This window comes from Rhinolophus hipposideros, assembly GCF_964194185.1.
Source record: "Rhinolophus hipposideros genome assembly, chromosome: 12".
NCBI lineage: Eukaryota > Metazoa > Chordata > Mammalia > Chiroptera > Rhinolophidae > Rhinolophus > Rhinolophus hipposideros.
In genome coordinates, this window is record NC_138058.1 from 3,551,869 (window position 1) to 3,568,168 (window position 16,300).

The 16,300-nt window shown below is 40.5% G+C and overlaps 1 protein-coding gene across 9 annotated transcripts in view; it reads right to left on the bottom strand.

Moving 5' to 3' along the window:
• Positions 1 to 16,300, bottom strand: part of FHL2 (four and a half LIM domains 2) — a 66,285-nt gene that overhangs the window by 46,450 nt on the left and 3,535 nt on the right. The window lies entirely within an intron of this gene.

The window sequence follows — 16,300 nt, forward strand, 5'->3', positions numbered from 1 at the left end:
GGGGGTTCACAGTATGAGGGATATAAATGATGAACGTCTAAGTATTACCTTGTTTTGTACACCTGAAACTAATAAATAAAGTAATTAATGAAAAAAAAAAAAAAAGAAGATGTGGTATATATACACAATGGAACATTACTCTGCCATAAGAAAAGATGAAATGCTGCCATTTGTGACATGGATGGATCTTGAGATTATTATGCTAAGTGAAATAAGTCAGACAGAAAAAGCAGAGAACCATATGATTTCACTTATATGTGGGATATAAAACTGAAAACAACAAAATAACAAGACAAACAAATGAAGAAACAAAGACTCCTAGACACAGACAATAGTTTAGTGGTTACCAGAGGGTACCAGAGGGGGGGAGATGGTAGATGAGGGTAAAGGGGATCAAGTATCTGGTAATGGAAGGAGAACTGACGCTAGGTGGTGAACACATAATGCAATATACATATGATGTATTACAGAACAGTACACTTGAAACCTATGTAGTTTTGTTGACCATTATCACCATAATAAATTTTAATTAGAAAAAAAAGCAGATGAGGACACGCTTGAGAGGTTTCCTTTTCCTAAGAATATGTTTGTATAGTTGGTCGGTGAGGAGAGCAGGGACTGCTCTCCTAACCTAGGAGGTCTTGAGACCCTGTCCAGCTCATTCTCTTTGTTCCCACAGCCAGAAGGAGAAGATGCCTTTCCTCGCTCTGCTCTGCCTGGCAAACTCCTATTTATCCATTAGAACACAGATAAAGTGCCTCCCCTAGAAAGGCTGTGTGGGGGACCCTCAATAGCCTCATTTTGGATCATTCCACCCTGTCTCATCTTTCCCTTGTTTATAAGAAAAGGAAAGAGCGTAACTCTTATGGTCAACACCTGAGACCTTCATTCTGTCTTCTCTACAATTTGCAAGCTGGTCAGTATCGACTGAATTCAATTCCTAAACCAGGACAGGGCTGTCATACAAGGGCTCATAGGGGCTACTTGTACCAAACACACCCGGCCCATTGTCTGGTTGGGCAGCTCAGCTATCTGGGCTTTGTACTGAGATCCAACTTGCAAATGACTTGAATGAAAGCAAAGAAGTAAAGGTCTGTCCTTCCAGATGGCAGCAGAGGTACTCTAAGAAGCTCAAAATGGGGCTGCAGGTCAACAATGGGACGTTCTTAGGATAGTGCCTCTGCCTGCAAGAGTCTAAGTCTCCTGAGGTGGGGGCTGCTTCTCCTGACCTGCTCCTGCTCCGCAGCTGGAACTTAGTCAACCACTAAGAATGCTGCTCAGTGAGAGACTTCCTTGAAATCTATATCATTGTACAAACTAAAGCCACAGTCTTCATTTTTAGCAACAGAATGCAGTAAAATCATGTCTTTAAATGATGCTTGGGGCATGTTTGATTTTCTATCAAATGCTTTAAAAAGTCTGTATCACTGGGAAATTACATAACGGAAGTTCTGTCTCCCGCAGAAATTTGTAAAGGTTCTCTCCTCTGTAGCTGCATGAGGTCTGTGTGTGGACCATGTGTGCAAGCAAGCCTTCTTACAGTTGAGTATTTAGTGATAACCACTCAGCTAGGAAGAGCGGCACCCCACCCTTCAAGTTGCTTTTGACAGGCAGGCTGCAGAGATGGGCTAGGACAGGAGCACATAGTTCATCTCCCTCCGGCCATACCTGTTTGAGGTGAGACCACTCAGACGTAAAAACTGACCTATTTCCTTCATTCACTCATATTGCTGATGTATACACAGTACCACAGGTAGACCAGGTTTAATGAGTTTGTTCTTCCCTGTGGCCATCCATACTCACAGAGTCAACTGTGGGGCTTTCCAAGCCACGTAATCCTCATTTTGACCTAACCATTAGCAGGCGTCTTAGAACACTTCCCAGCCAAGATTGGACCGAATATTTTTGCATTTGCAGCCTTCACTCACGAGTAGTACACCTTCCCACAAGCAGTGGGGTTTACAGTGAGAATTTTGTTTATTTTGGACAGGTCTCTCTTGCTCTTTTGCAAGGGACACACACAGACACACAGGGACAGTGTTGCGAGAGCGGAACTAATTGAACTGATATAGTCGATGAACGTAAACTTGGCATCCCTGATTCTGGAACTCAGTTTAGAGGAGCCACCACCCATTGCCCTGATTACAACAAATTTTTTTTCTTTCTTTTTTTCATTTGGCTGCTTACAGGGTAGCTTTTTTTTTTTTTTTTTTTGGTATAGGAAGGTGATATGGGTGTGATTTTAGACTCAGAGTCTTGGAAGATTCATTTCTTCCCCTTTTTGTCTGAAACTCTAGGAGGAGAGGTGGTTTTAGAGGGTCTTGACATCCAGCATGGCCTAGGGGTAACAGCAATGGCAGAGGGGACACTAGGGGAGCCTGTGGCATCTACTAGGAGTGGGGAGCACTTGTCTGTGGGGCCAAGAAACAGTTGGGGGTGGTAGCAGGAAAGGCTGATGGGAGCTGTGGCCCAAAGAGGAGAACGTCTTCGTGCAACTAGGCTTTGGGACATAGAGAAGGAGCTGTAGAGGCTGCTGGGAAGAATATCCCAGTGAGAACAAGAGGAGGACATCTGTAGGAAAAACAGAGAGTGAGGGAAAGAAGGAGAAGAACATGGTGAGAGGAAGGAAGAGGAAGCTTCCATCTGGGAAGTAAGTGAGGAGCCTGTGCTGGGCTAGTTAACTTATGTGGGCAAAGGAAGTGCTGGGTATCATTTACCTGGAAGTAAGGAATGGTTTCAGAGGAAAAAGCTACTCCCAAGTTACTCCAAAACTCCACCCACGACTTAGCTTCCCACTTTGCTTCTGATGTTCAGAGTGAGGCCATGATATTCTAAGCCCAGAAAGACAGCAAACTAAGGAAGGACAGAGGGGATTTACCAGCTTCTTAGGTCAGCCCCCAGTTAATGGTCAATTGTACATTTTTGTTCAATAGAGTTGTGTATTGTGTGGTAATTGTGCTCAGGACTAACAAAAGTTACACTTTGGTCTGCTGGTAGGGAGAGTCCTGCCTGGGACATAGAGGAAATAATGTGATATTATTGCTTAACGCCTGTCAAGGTACTTAGTCCCGGAAAGAGGAGGCAGACATAAAATCCAGGCTGGAGCCATCTCAGGTCCGCCCTTGACCGTCCTGGAGACCCGGAGCCGCCTGCATGGGTCAGACTGGAAAAGCACACGTTGCTCTTTTTCATGGGAGCAGGTAACAAAGCTTTAGGCTGGCAGAGCCTCTCCAGTGTGGGTGCCAGGAGAACAAGCCAACTCCTGCCTGGTTCCTATCACCAGGGCCCGTGGCAGGGTTAACCAGAATGAAAGGGCATTCCAGTGGGCGAGGAATGCCAGGAATCCTGGCCTGGTTATGAGGCTGGGGTGGGGACCCCGAGATTACCATCCACACCCCCGCAAGCTGGCAGCAGGGGCTGTGATTTGAGAGGCAAGACCTAGAGCCCAGTGCTCACACCAAGGGAGGGACGCAGGACAGCAGGGCAGCATGACACTTTTGTCTCTCAAACAAGGGCAGCTTGCCAGCTGGAAGAGACCTGGCAAGTCTGAAACCCAGGGTAGCTTTATTGGCAACTCCTTCACCTTCCAGAAGCCTGGCCTGTCTGCCTTCTTTCATGGTCCTGACAGTACCCGGGCATGTGCCCTGATAAGAAAAATGACCCCACAGAGCTGCAAAAGGAATCATTTTCTCTTCTCTACACCTGGAGGGTCCAGGGCTGGTCTCCTGGCAGAGGAGAGGGTTAAAGTGAAGGTTGGTCTGCACGAGTCCATGTCAGGGGCCCCGGCCTACTTTAACTGAGAGATTCTCTGAATGTCAGTGGGCTACAGTGCCAGAAGACTTATTGGGGCAATGCCTTTTGAAGCCTAGTCTGACTGCTAATCTCTGGGAGATGTGTCATATATTACACTGGCATTTGTTGGTGGTGTCCAAAACCAACATTTTAGATTGTCTCACTCAAACCAGAAGGATTTCTTGGCACAGGCAACCAGACGGAAGTGTGTGGTATGCATATCTTGTATCAGCTTGTGTTTCTATTATGCTGGCAACCAGAGGGGTCCATATAGGTGGGAAGAAATGCAGAAAGACCGAATTGAAGAGCAGTGAAATGAGTAATTCTATCGGATAGAAGTTAACAGTGCCATAGAGCCAAATGCAGGAGGTGGCTATGATGGCTGCCAGCATTTAGAAAAATTATATGACAGAAACATGCTTAGTTATTTTAGGAAGTGACACACTGCCTATTAAACCAACTTCAGGTAAGATTTCATGGGTCTAGTATAGAGAAGATTTTTATTTTTATTTCCAAATTCCATTTCATCATTTACCAAACATCCACCATTTTGGCCGTGAGCCTACAGCTTGTTAAATCCCCATGAAACTTAAAGCGAGGGGAACGATAATATGAACCAACTTGAAAGAATTCCAAGTGGGCCTCTGTGGGCACATGTACACATTACCATCATCACTTTAGATAATTACACTCATTCAGTCTCACCTCAGTCAGTAAAACCGATCCTGAAATTAAGGCTGAATGACACCAACTTGTATTTTAAACTGTAGACCAAATTAAAAGGCATTAGCACAATTTCCTAGTATTAGCTTTGAGTTAAAGTTTTGAAATGTGACTTTAAAAACAAAAGCAAATTATAACTTCAGAGAGAGTATTATCAAAGATCAATGCTGTTATATTTAGAGTAAACTTTTAAAGAAAACCAAGTACAATGTACAACATTTCTTCTCATTAATTGTTTTCGAGTACTCCTAATAGCCCTTGTTTCTTATTCCTGGTTTTAGTTAGAATTCTTTTCCTTTGCTCACCCACACTCCTAATCTTTGAAATAAAAAATTTGTGAAAGGTCCTGGAATTTAGGGCTATTTTGACAATAAAAGCTCATACAACGTCCTTCTCATAGAATTGAATTGAGGAGGGTGGGCAGGGACTACAATTTGCGAAGTGATTAATCCTCACAACGCCACAAAGATGACGACAACTCAGTCCATCCCTTCCAGAGCTTAAAGTCCTGTGTGACCGGAAGGGAGGGAGCCAGCTGGGTAAAGATGAGATCCCAATAAGATCAGGTCACTGTTACGATATGGGAAGTATATCCCACTTTAGGGTATATATATCAGAGAGTCTCGAAGAAGCATTTGTACTCGCATGTTTATAGCAGCATTGTTGATAATAACCAAGAGCTGGAAGCAACTCAGGTGTCCATCAACGGATGAATGAATGTATGGTCTATACACACAATGAAATATTATTCAGCCTTGAAAAGGAAGGAAATTGTGACACCTGCTGCAACATGGATGAACCTTGAAGACCTTACACTAAGTGAAATAGGCCAATGACGAAAGACAAAAGCTGTATGATACCACTTATAGGCGGTCCCTAAAATCGTCAAACTCATAGAGACAGAAAGTAGACTGGCGGTTGCCAGCAGTTAGGGAATGGGGAGTGAGTGTTTAATGGGTACAGGGTTTCAGTTTTGCAAGATGAAAATATTCTGGAGATCTGCTGCCTAACAATGTTGGAAGTGAGGAAACAGGACAGAGAGGGAGAGAAAGCTAAGCAGCTAAGCAAGGGCATGATTTCAAGTCAAGTCCCAGCCTCAGCTTGTGAATATATATATAAATATATATAAATATATTATATATATATTTTAGTTTTTTAAACATTTATTGGGGTGGCAATTGTTAGTGAAATTACGTAGATTTCAGGTGTACAATTCTGTATTACATCGTCTGTAAATCCCATTGTGTGTTCACCACTCAGAGTCAGTTCTCCTTCCATCACCATATATTTGATCCCCCTTTACCCTCATCTCCCAACCCCCACCTCCCTTACCCTCTGGTAACCACTAAACTATTGTCTGCGTCTATGAGTTTTTGTTTCTCAGTTGTTTGTCTTGTTCTTTTGTTGTTTTTGGTTTATATACCACATATCAGTGAAATCATATGGTTCTCGCTTTTTCTGTCTGACTTATTTCGCTTAGCATTATACTCTCAAGATCCATCCATGTTGTCACAAATGTTCCTATATCATCTTTTCTTACTGCCAAATAGTATTCCATTGTGTATATATACCACAACTTCTTTATCCATTCGTCTATCGAAGGGCATTTTGGTTGTTTCCATGTCTTGGCCACCGTAAAAAAGCTGCAAGGAACATTGTAGCACACGTGTCTTTATGGATAAATGTTTTCAAAGTTTTTGGGTGGATACCCAGGAGAGGGATTGCTGGGTCATATGGTAATTCTACTCGTAATTTTTTGAGAAACCTCCACACTGCTTTCCATAACGGCTGCAGCAGTCTGCATTCCCACCAACAGTGTATGAGGGTTCCTTTTTCTCCATAGCCACTTGTTACTATTTGCCTTTTTGATGATAGCCATTCTGACTGGGGTGAGGTGATATCTCATTGTGGTTTTCACTTGCATTTCTCTGAAGATTAGAGATGTTGAGCATTTTTTCATATGTCTATTTGCCATTTGTATGTCCTCTTTGGAGAAATGTCTCTTCAGGTCGTCTGCCCAATTTTCAATTGGGTTGTTTGTTTTTTTGTTGTTGAGTTGCATGAGTTCCTTGCATAATTTGGATATTAGCCCCTTATCAGAGACACTGTTTGCAAAAATCTTCTCCCATTCAGTTGGTTGCCTCTTTATTTTGTCGACGGTTTCTTTTGCTGTGCAGAAACTTTTAAGTTTGATATAGTCCCATTCGTTTATTTTAGTTTTTACTTTCCTTGCCTTTGGAGTCAAATTCATAAAATGCTCTTTGAACTCAAGGTCCATTAGTTTAGTACCCATGTTTTCTTCAATGCAGTTTATTGTTTCAGATCTTATGCTTAAGTCTTTGATCCATTTTGAATTAATTTTGGTACATAGTGACGGATAGCAGTCCAGTTTCATTCTTTTGCACGTGGCTATCCAAATCTCCCAGTACCATTTATTGAAGAGGCTGTCTTTTCTCCATTGTATGTTTTTTGCTTCTTTGTCAAAAATTATCTGTCCATATTTATGTGGTTTTATTTCTGAGTTCTCAATTCTATTCCATTGGTCTATGTGTCTGCTTTTCTGCCAATACCATGCTGTTTTGAATATTGTAGCCTTGTAGCACAAGCTAAAGTCAGGGAGTGTGATACCTCCAGTATTTTTCTTTCTTCTTTTTTTTTTTTTAAGATTGCTTTGGCTATTCGGGGTCTTTTGTGGTTCCAAACAAATCTGATGATTCTTTGTTCTATTTATTTAAAAAATGTCATTGGGATTTTGATGGGGATTGCATTAAATCTGTGTATTGCTTTGGGTAATATGGCCATTTTAACTATGTCTATTCTTCCAATCCATGAGCACGGAATGTCTTTCCATTTCTTTGTGTCTTCTTCAATTTCTTTTAAGAATGTCTTATAGTTTTCAGCATATAGGTCTTTCACGTCCTTAGTTAAGTTTATTCCTAGGTGTTTTATTCTTTTTGCTGCAATTGCAAAAGGAATTGTTTTTTGTATTTCTTTTTCTTAGATTTCATTGTTAGTATGTAGGAATGCAATGGACTTTTGTAAGTTCATTTTGTAACCAGCAACTTTACTGTATTCGTTGATTGTTTCTAACAGCTTTTTGGTGGAGTCTTTAGGGTTTTCTATATATAGCATCATGTCATCTGCAAAGAGTGACAATTTAAGTTCTTCATTCCCAATTTGGGTGGCTTTTATTTCTTTCTCTTGCCTGATTGCTCTGGCAAGTACTTCCAACACTATGTTGAAAAGCAGAGGTGATAGGGGACAGCCCTGTTGTGTTCCTGAACGTAGAGCAAAGGACTTCAGTTTTTCACCATTAATTATGAGATTAGCTGAGGGCTTGTCATATATGGCCTTTATTATGTTAAGGTATTTTCCTTCTACACCTATTTTGTTAAGTGTTTTAATCATAAATGGATGTTGTATCTTGTCAAATGCTTTTTCTGCAACAGTTGATATAATCATATGATCTTTGTCCTTTCTTTTGTTTATGTGATGTATCATATTGATGGATTTGCGGATGTTCAACCATCCTTGTGCCCCGGGGATGAACCCCACTTGGTCGTGATGAATAATCTTTTTAATGCATTGTTGTATTCGATTTGCTAGAATTTTGCTTAGGATTTTTGCATCTGTATTCATCAGAGATATTGGTCTGTAGTTTTCTTTATTTGTGTCGTCCTTGTCAGGTTTTGGTATCAGGGTAATGTTAGCCTCATAAAATGAGTTAGGGAGTACTGGCTCTTCTTCAATTTTTTGGAAGAGTTTGAGCAGGATTGGTAGTAGATCCTGTTTGAAGGTTTGGTAGAATTCACTAGTGAAGCCATCTGGCCTCGGACATTTGCTTTTGGGAAAGCTTTGGATGACTGATTTCATTTTGTTACTGGTGATCCGTCTGTTTAGAATTTCCAGTTCTTCATGGTTCAGCCTAGGAAGGCTATATGTTTCTAAGAACTTGTCCTTTTTTATAGGTTATTGAATTTGGTGGCATATAGTTCTTCATAGTATTCTTGGATGATCCTTTGTATTTCTGTGGTGTCTGTGATAACTTCCCGATGATAACTTTTTCATTTCTGAATTTGTTAATTAGTGTCTTCTCTCTTTTTATCTTAGTGAATCTAGCCAATGGTTTGTCAATTTTGTTAATCTTTTCAAAGAACCAGCTCTTTGTCACATCAATGTTTTCTATTGTCTTTTTGTTCTCTATTTCATTTAGTTCTGCTCTGATTTTTATTATTTCCTTTCTTCTGCTGACTTGGGTTTCATTTGTTCTTCTTTTTCTAGTTCTTTAAGGTGAAACAAGAGGTTAAATATTTGGGATTTTTCTTGTTTCTTGAGATAGGCCTGTAATGATATAAATTTCCCTCTTCAAACTGCTTTCGCTGCATCCCAAAAATTTTGGTAGGATGTATTTGTATTGTAATTTGTTTCTATGTATCTTTTGATCTCTCCTCTAATTTCTTCTTTGACCCAGTCATTCTTTAAAAGTATGTTGTTTAATCTCCATGTATTTGTGTTTTTTTCCTGCTTTCTTTTTGCAGTTGATATCCAATTTCAAAGCCTTGTGATCAGAGAATATGCTTGGTATGGTTTCAATCTTCTTAAATTTGCTGAGGCTGATTTTATGTCCCAATATATGGTCTATCCTTGAGAATGTTCCATGTACACTAGAAAAAAAATGTATAGTCTGATGTTTTAGGAGGAAGTGCTCTATATATGTCAATTATGTCCATTTCATCTAATGTGTCATTTAGGGCTGCTATTTCGTTATTTATTTTCTGTTTGGATGATCTATCCATAGCTGTCAATGATGTATTTAAGTCCCCTAGTATAATTGTGTATTGGTCAATTTCTCTTTTTAGTTCTGTTACTGGTTGCTTGGTATATTTCGGTGCTCCCTGATTGGGGGCATAAATATTGATGACTGTTATGTTCTTGTTGTATAGTCCCTTTTACCATTATGAAATGTCTATCTTTGTCTCTTTTTACCTTTTTCACCCTGAAGTCTGTTTCATTTGATATCAGTGTGGATATCCCTGATTTTCTCTGGAAACCATTTGCTTGGAGTGTCAATTTCTTGGAGACAGCATATGGTTGGGTTTAGTTTTTTGATCCAATCTGCTACTCTGTTCCTTTTGATTGGTGAGTTCAGTCCATGTACATTTAGGGTGATTGATATGTGAGGATTTCCTGTCATTCTATCTTTAGTTTTCTGATAAGGCTGTGTCTCCATTGTTTCTTTGCCTTTTTGTTGTTGTCTATTATTTCTGTGTGGTGGTATTCTAGGATGTTTCCCTGTGTTTCTTCTTTTATTACAGTATATATTTCAGTTCTGGATATTTTTTGAGTGGTTACCCTTAAGTTTATGTAAAAGAAACTTTGATATTTAGAGTATTCCATTTTCTTCAGCACGCTTACTTTCTCCATTCCCATATTCCTGTTCAGGCGTTTATTCTCCCCCTTTTTATGTTGCCACAGATTGTCCCAGTTGATGGTGGTCGAATAGGCTCCTTTAGTATTTCTTGTAGTGCAGGTCGTGTATTAGAAAATTCCCTCAGCTTCTGTATGTCTGGAAAGGTTTTATTCCTCCTTCATATCTAGAGGATATCTTTGCTGGATATATTATTCTTGGCTCATAATTTCTCTCTTTCAATAGTTTGAATATTTGGTTCCACTCCCTCCTGGCTTGTAGAGTGTCTGCTGAAAAATCTGATGATAATCTAATGGCCTTTCTTTTGTAGGTTACTGTCTTCTTTTCCCTGGCTGCCTTGAGGATGCTTTATTTGTCGTTGATTTTAGACACCTTCAATCCAATGTGCCTTGGAGAAGGCCTGTTGGGATTTAGGTAATTAGGTGTTCTATTTGCTTCTTGGATTCGAGGATCCAGTTCTGTCCACAAATTTTGGAAGTTCTCATTGACTACTTGTTTGAATATATTCTTTGTTCCCTTCTCTCTTTCTTCTCCTTCTGGTATGCCCATTATTCTTTTATTGCTCTTTCTGATGGAGTCAGAAAGTTCTTGCAGAGTTCTTTCATTTCTTTCCAGTCTCAAGTCTCTTTCTTCGTCCATGTGTGTAATTTCCAGGTTTCTATCTTCGATGTCACTGATTCTTTCCTCCATCTGGTCAACTCTACTACCTAAGCTGGTTATTTCATTCTTAATTTCTTCTATTGAGTTCTTAATCTCCAGAAATTCTATTTGGTTCTTTTTTAAAATTTCAATCTCTTTAGTAAAATGCTCATGTTGTTCTTTGATTGTGTTTCTGAGTTCATTAAACTGCCCTTCTGTGTTTTTTTTGCATCTCGTTGAGTTTTTTTCAGAACTGCAACCTTGAATTCTCTGTCATTTAAGTCACATATTTCCATATCTTTAAGTTCCTTTTCTGGAGACTTTTCACTTTTTTTCTGAGCTGTCTTGTTGTCTTGGTCATTCATGGCAATTACTGATTTATTATTTCTCTTCCTAGACATCTACAGGAGTGGCTTCTGCAACAGGTTGATAGGAAGAGGTCTTTCTTTTGTTTTCCACTACTTGTTGGTAGAATGTTTTATTTTCTTTCCGACTGCAGCCTTTTTTTTTCTCTCTCACACAGTAGTGCTATGTTTTCTGTGCACTATTTCAGCTTCTCACACAATGGGGAGATTCCCTGGGAGATGGGCTTCTCCTCTGTTAATAGTTCATTTGGGTCACAGGGCACAGTGTCTGTGTGGGTATGAGGAGAGCTTTTGAAATTCCAAAGCTCTTCCTGCACCAGATTCAGAGTCCGTATGTTTCAGCAATTCTGTTTACTCCTGCAGTGATCTGCTCAGATAGGTGGGGCCACGGGTGGGGTGAGTTGTGAGAGGTGGCCCAGAGCAATGGCGGCGACCACCACCACAGCCGGTCCAGCTTCCACAGTTCCCTCCCTTTTGCTGGAATTAGTTGGGCTACGAATCTGTGTCTGTAGTCGACAGTTCTCAGAACAGCAAATATTCTGTTCTTTTGATCTAACATTACTGCTGTTCTGCTTATAGCACCGGGATGGTGGGGGCGGGGCGAGCTCTGGGAGGGTAGGGAGAGGGCGGCTAGTCTCAGGGCCTAAGGCTTCTGTTCTCTGCTCGGCAGTGAGGGCTTAAACCACCGTTTTCAGCCTTTTTCCCTCAGTCTTTTCTCTGATGTCTCTGCAGTGAGCATTGTGTTCAGCCTCGTTATATGCTGCCCCCTCAGCCCTGTGGGCCATAAGCGGAGCCCTAGCAGTCCGAGTTCTTCCCTCTCCTGCAGCTGTGGTAGTTTCGGAGCACTGATCTAGGTCTGCGTCCTGCGCCCACGCGGCTCCATCCCCGCACTTCTCCCTTCCCTCCTCCCCTGCTTGTGCGATTCTCCCACCTTTAGGTGAATTCAGTAGTGGGCCTCTTCGTCTTGCCTTTCTGCTGTGCAGGGAGTCCTTTTGGAGTTATAGTTGTTTTATTACTTGTAAATTCCAGGGGAGATTTACAGAGGCTCACCTCACGCCGCCATTTTGATGATGTCATGTCCATTACTACTATTCTTGACTTGCTGAATTTTTACAAATGTGGTAAGAGATTTTTGTTATTATCCCCACTTTAAAGATGAGGTTCTGGGAAGCTGAAATCTCACCTGGGCATGTTGTAAGTGGCAGAGCTATGAGCTGAGCCCACCCAGTCTGACTTCCAGCTCCCACTGTTCTCCCTTAACAAAATGAAAGAGCAGTGAAAGTTTTCCAAATGAGGTTTAAGCTGTGGACAGGGGAGCATTAGACTTAGACCCTGATATACAAATTACAGTGAAAATGTTTCTAAGAATTTGAGCCCTCATTTTTCAACACTTATTAGGACCTACTATGTGCTACTCACTGTTGTAGGTCCTGGGAGCATCTCAGTGAACAAAACAGAGAGGCTCTGCTTTAATTGGAGCTCACATGTTACTGGGGGAGAGACAAACACTGATATGTATGTAACTTTGGGTGTGTATGTATGTGAGATGATAAGTGCATTGAACAGAACCAGGATAAGGAGTAAATCAGAGTAAGGAGCTAGAGAGTATGCTTTTAGATGGAATGTTCAGTGGTGGCTCTCAGATGTGGTGTTGAATGAAGGAGGATGGTGTGTGATTTTCTTGGAGGAATGCTTGACTGATAGTGACACCAGCCGGTGCCAGGGCCCTGAGGCTCAGCAGTGCTTGGCATAGTTGGGGCAGGGCACTATTACTGGAGCATCCTAGATGGAGGGGGAGAAAGGGAGATGAGGTCAGATTCCAGGGGCTGGGATCTTGTAGGGTTCTACATATTACATAGCATCAGGATTGTATTTTGATTTGGAAGCCATTGGAAATTTCTGAGCAGGCGAGAGACACGATCTAATTTAACTTACAAATATGATAACACATTTTAAAAAGAGACTTGTGGTTCAGTTGAGCTCACGTTAGCCTCTGGAGCTACCCAGCTGCTCCTGCCTGAGGCTGGCAGAGGTTTGCTGTCACTTCCCAGGAAACAGTGAAGCGCTGTGTACAAAAGTAGAAATAGTTCAGGGCGGGGTGCCAGGATCCTGCCAGAGCTAATCCCTAGCCAGACTGGAGGATTTGCTACTGCTTCTGCCTAATAATGGTGGCTGAAGGGCCTATCAATTCTTCTAGCCAAAATTCATTGTCGAAATGATGTTGAACTTGCCACTATGCATTTCCAAGCCTTCTGACTTGCTGAGAACTCTGTTTTAATTAGAAGATCCTCACTGTGCCCTCAGAGTTTTTCCATCTGAGAGTATTTTAGACATGGAATTGTGGTTGCGACTGTGTTTCCTCACTTGGATGGTTGCCCATGCTGGTTAATTTGAGTGCCAACAAATTTGCACCTGTTCATAGGATTTTTGCTTTTTAAATTTGTAGGCATAGGGAGACAGGTGCCTAAAAGGAGTTTGTCTCATGCACTTTCAAAATCTCCTTGCTTCTTTATGTCACATACATGTTATTATTTTTTCACTGAACCTAATTGGTTCCAAATCTTGTTGACCTCCGTCTTTTGATTTAAGGATTGGAAGAGTACAACATTTGGTCCATAATTCAGTGTAATTAAAGTTGAGGTTTTGAAATAAGGAGGCTATTTTCTCTCACCAGGTTTGTTTGTTTGTTTACTAAATTAAATTTAAAGGAAGCAAAATGTTGTTGTTTCCTAATAAATAACAAGATTCTGAACAAAACTGGAGAGCCTTTGAAAAAGCAAGCTTACACCCTTCAGAATTTACTCAGCGTCTCCAACTTCTTTCTCTTCCCCAACACACACACACGCTGACACACACACACATACACACACCACACACACTCACATCCCTCACCCCCATACACTCACACACACTGTGGTGAATAAAACTTCCTAGGCTGATAATTTCCTCCTTAGAGATCCATTATCATCAAATATTATTGCCCCCCCAAATTCATTTAAGAAACATTATTATGATTGTTAATTATCAACTTGTGCTGTGTATCAAAGGGTAGGGAGTGGTATTACCCTTCAGGCCTGTTTCTGAGCCAGTACTGCAGAGGGAATGGTACTAGTAACCAGGGAAACTTCTGGCTCTTTCCTTTGGATCCTAACTCTTCCTACGCCTGAATTAAACACCACAATTTAGTTCAGCAAATATTTATAGGCAGCTGCTGTGTGCAAGGCGTTGCTCTAGCTCTCAGGGGTGTGGCCAAGGAGATAAACACCCTTTCCATGCTCCTGAGAGGGGGCTGGAAAGAAAGGGAGTATTAAAACAAGAAAAAAAAAGGATAAAAGAAGTTTGAAAGCCCTCACTTATTTTTAAGGTGAGGTCCACTCTCCATAGTGGAGACTTTTCCAACAGTCTCTGTTGGATGCCTGTCAGTCCTGGCACTGCTCTGCCTAGGTTCAAATCCCTCCTCCTCCACCTACTGGCTTCAAGCCCCATTACTTCTCAGTGTCTCAGCGTCCTCATATACGAAGGAGGAAACCAGAGTAGCTCTCACAGAGCTGCTGTGTGGATCCCATGCGTGCGTGCCCTTGGCGGGCACTCAGACGCCACCTACCACCTCTCTAATCCAGAGCTTCCTTTTATTTTAAATTTGGAATTACAATTAGTCCCAGTTCAGATTCTTTACAGGGAAGGTTTTAATTTTGGGGTTTTTGTCCCCCCCCCCCGCCCAGTTTAGAGAGTCACGAGATCTCTTCATTTCCTCTTACAAACTGTCAGATTTTAGAAATGTCTCAAAAAGAACAAAGAGAAATCAAGTGGCCATTGTCCCTAAATCGTTACTGCTACCCCTCATACGCCAGCACGGGCACATTTAGCATATCTTGTACCTACAGGATGAACCCTTCACTTGACAGGACAAATCCGATTTATTTCCATATTCATATTGTTCACATTCTTCCCCACCAATCTCGGCCTTTTGTAATTCCTTACGTCCTTTAGGCTCCATACCCCTTTCAGTGAAAACTTTACCCCAAGTATATCTTTCTCATTCCAAGTGATATTTCTATAAGATTATTACCTACCATTCCTAGAGCATTTGTATATGCCATTCAAACCACACCGTTCATTGAATATGGCTTTAACATTGCTCTATGGTATTCTAATGCCAAGCAGTTTACAAAGTCCTTGAAGCCAGACCATATCTTTAACTTGGTTGCAACTTCTGCAGTGGATGTTACTGTTCTAAACCTGTTTCCTTATCTGAAAATAGAAATAATAATAATAATAATGACAATAAATAGTACTTATAGCGTGGTTGTGAGCATTAAGTGAGCTAATACATAATTCCTGGGTATATTGATCGTTTGATAAATCTTAGCTACTTTTTTAAAAAGTCTGGCTATTTGGTTGGCTATTTACAGTTTTTATAATTAGCGGCAATAGTTGTAATGCTTTATATTTGCATGCAATTTTGCAATAAAAAAACTTTCACTATTATTCTCAGTGTAGAAAACTTAGCATGCTATTTAAAATGTAGAGAAGATATAAAATTACTACCACTCTTACCCCTCAGAAACAATAATTTTATATATTTTGGTGTATTTCTCCATTATTTATATATACATACATATAAACACACACATATGTATATATATTTGTGTATATATATATATATATTACACAGTTAAGATCACATATTATGAATATAGCTTTGGATGCCAGATGGGCACTAGACTTATCAGGGGGATCATTTTATAGACTGTGTAGATGCCTGACCACTGCGCTGTACACCTAAAGCTGAAGTAGAACAATATTGAATGTCAACGATAATTAAATATATATATATATATATATATATATATATATATATATATATATATACACACACACACACACAGAGGGTGCCAAAAACATGTATACACATTTTAAGAAAGAAAAACTGTATTAAAATTGTAATACTCAGTATATACTGATAACAAAAGATGAATACAAGTCACGTTTGACTTCTGCAATTACAAGAGGTGCTCAAAGTGGTTACCATCAGCGTCCAGACACTTCTGATTATGTGTTCATAATCAGAACACATAATTCTGTGTTCAACAGAATTATGCTTGAGCAACGTTGACCAAAGTGTCCACTTGTGTACATTTTTGGATATATATATATATATATATATATACACATATATATGTATATCACAGGAGGTGGAGTACAACATTGGGAAGATAGTCAGTGGTATTGTAACAGTTATATACGATGTTAGAGGGGTAGTAGATTTGGGGAGGGTGGGTTATCACTTTATGAGGGGTTTAAATGTCTAACTACTATGTTACTTTGTACACCTGAAACTAATTTTAAAAAA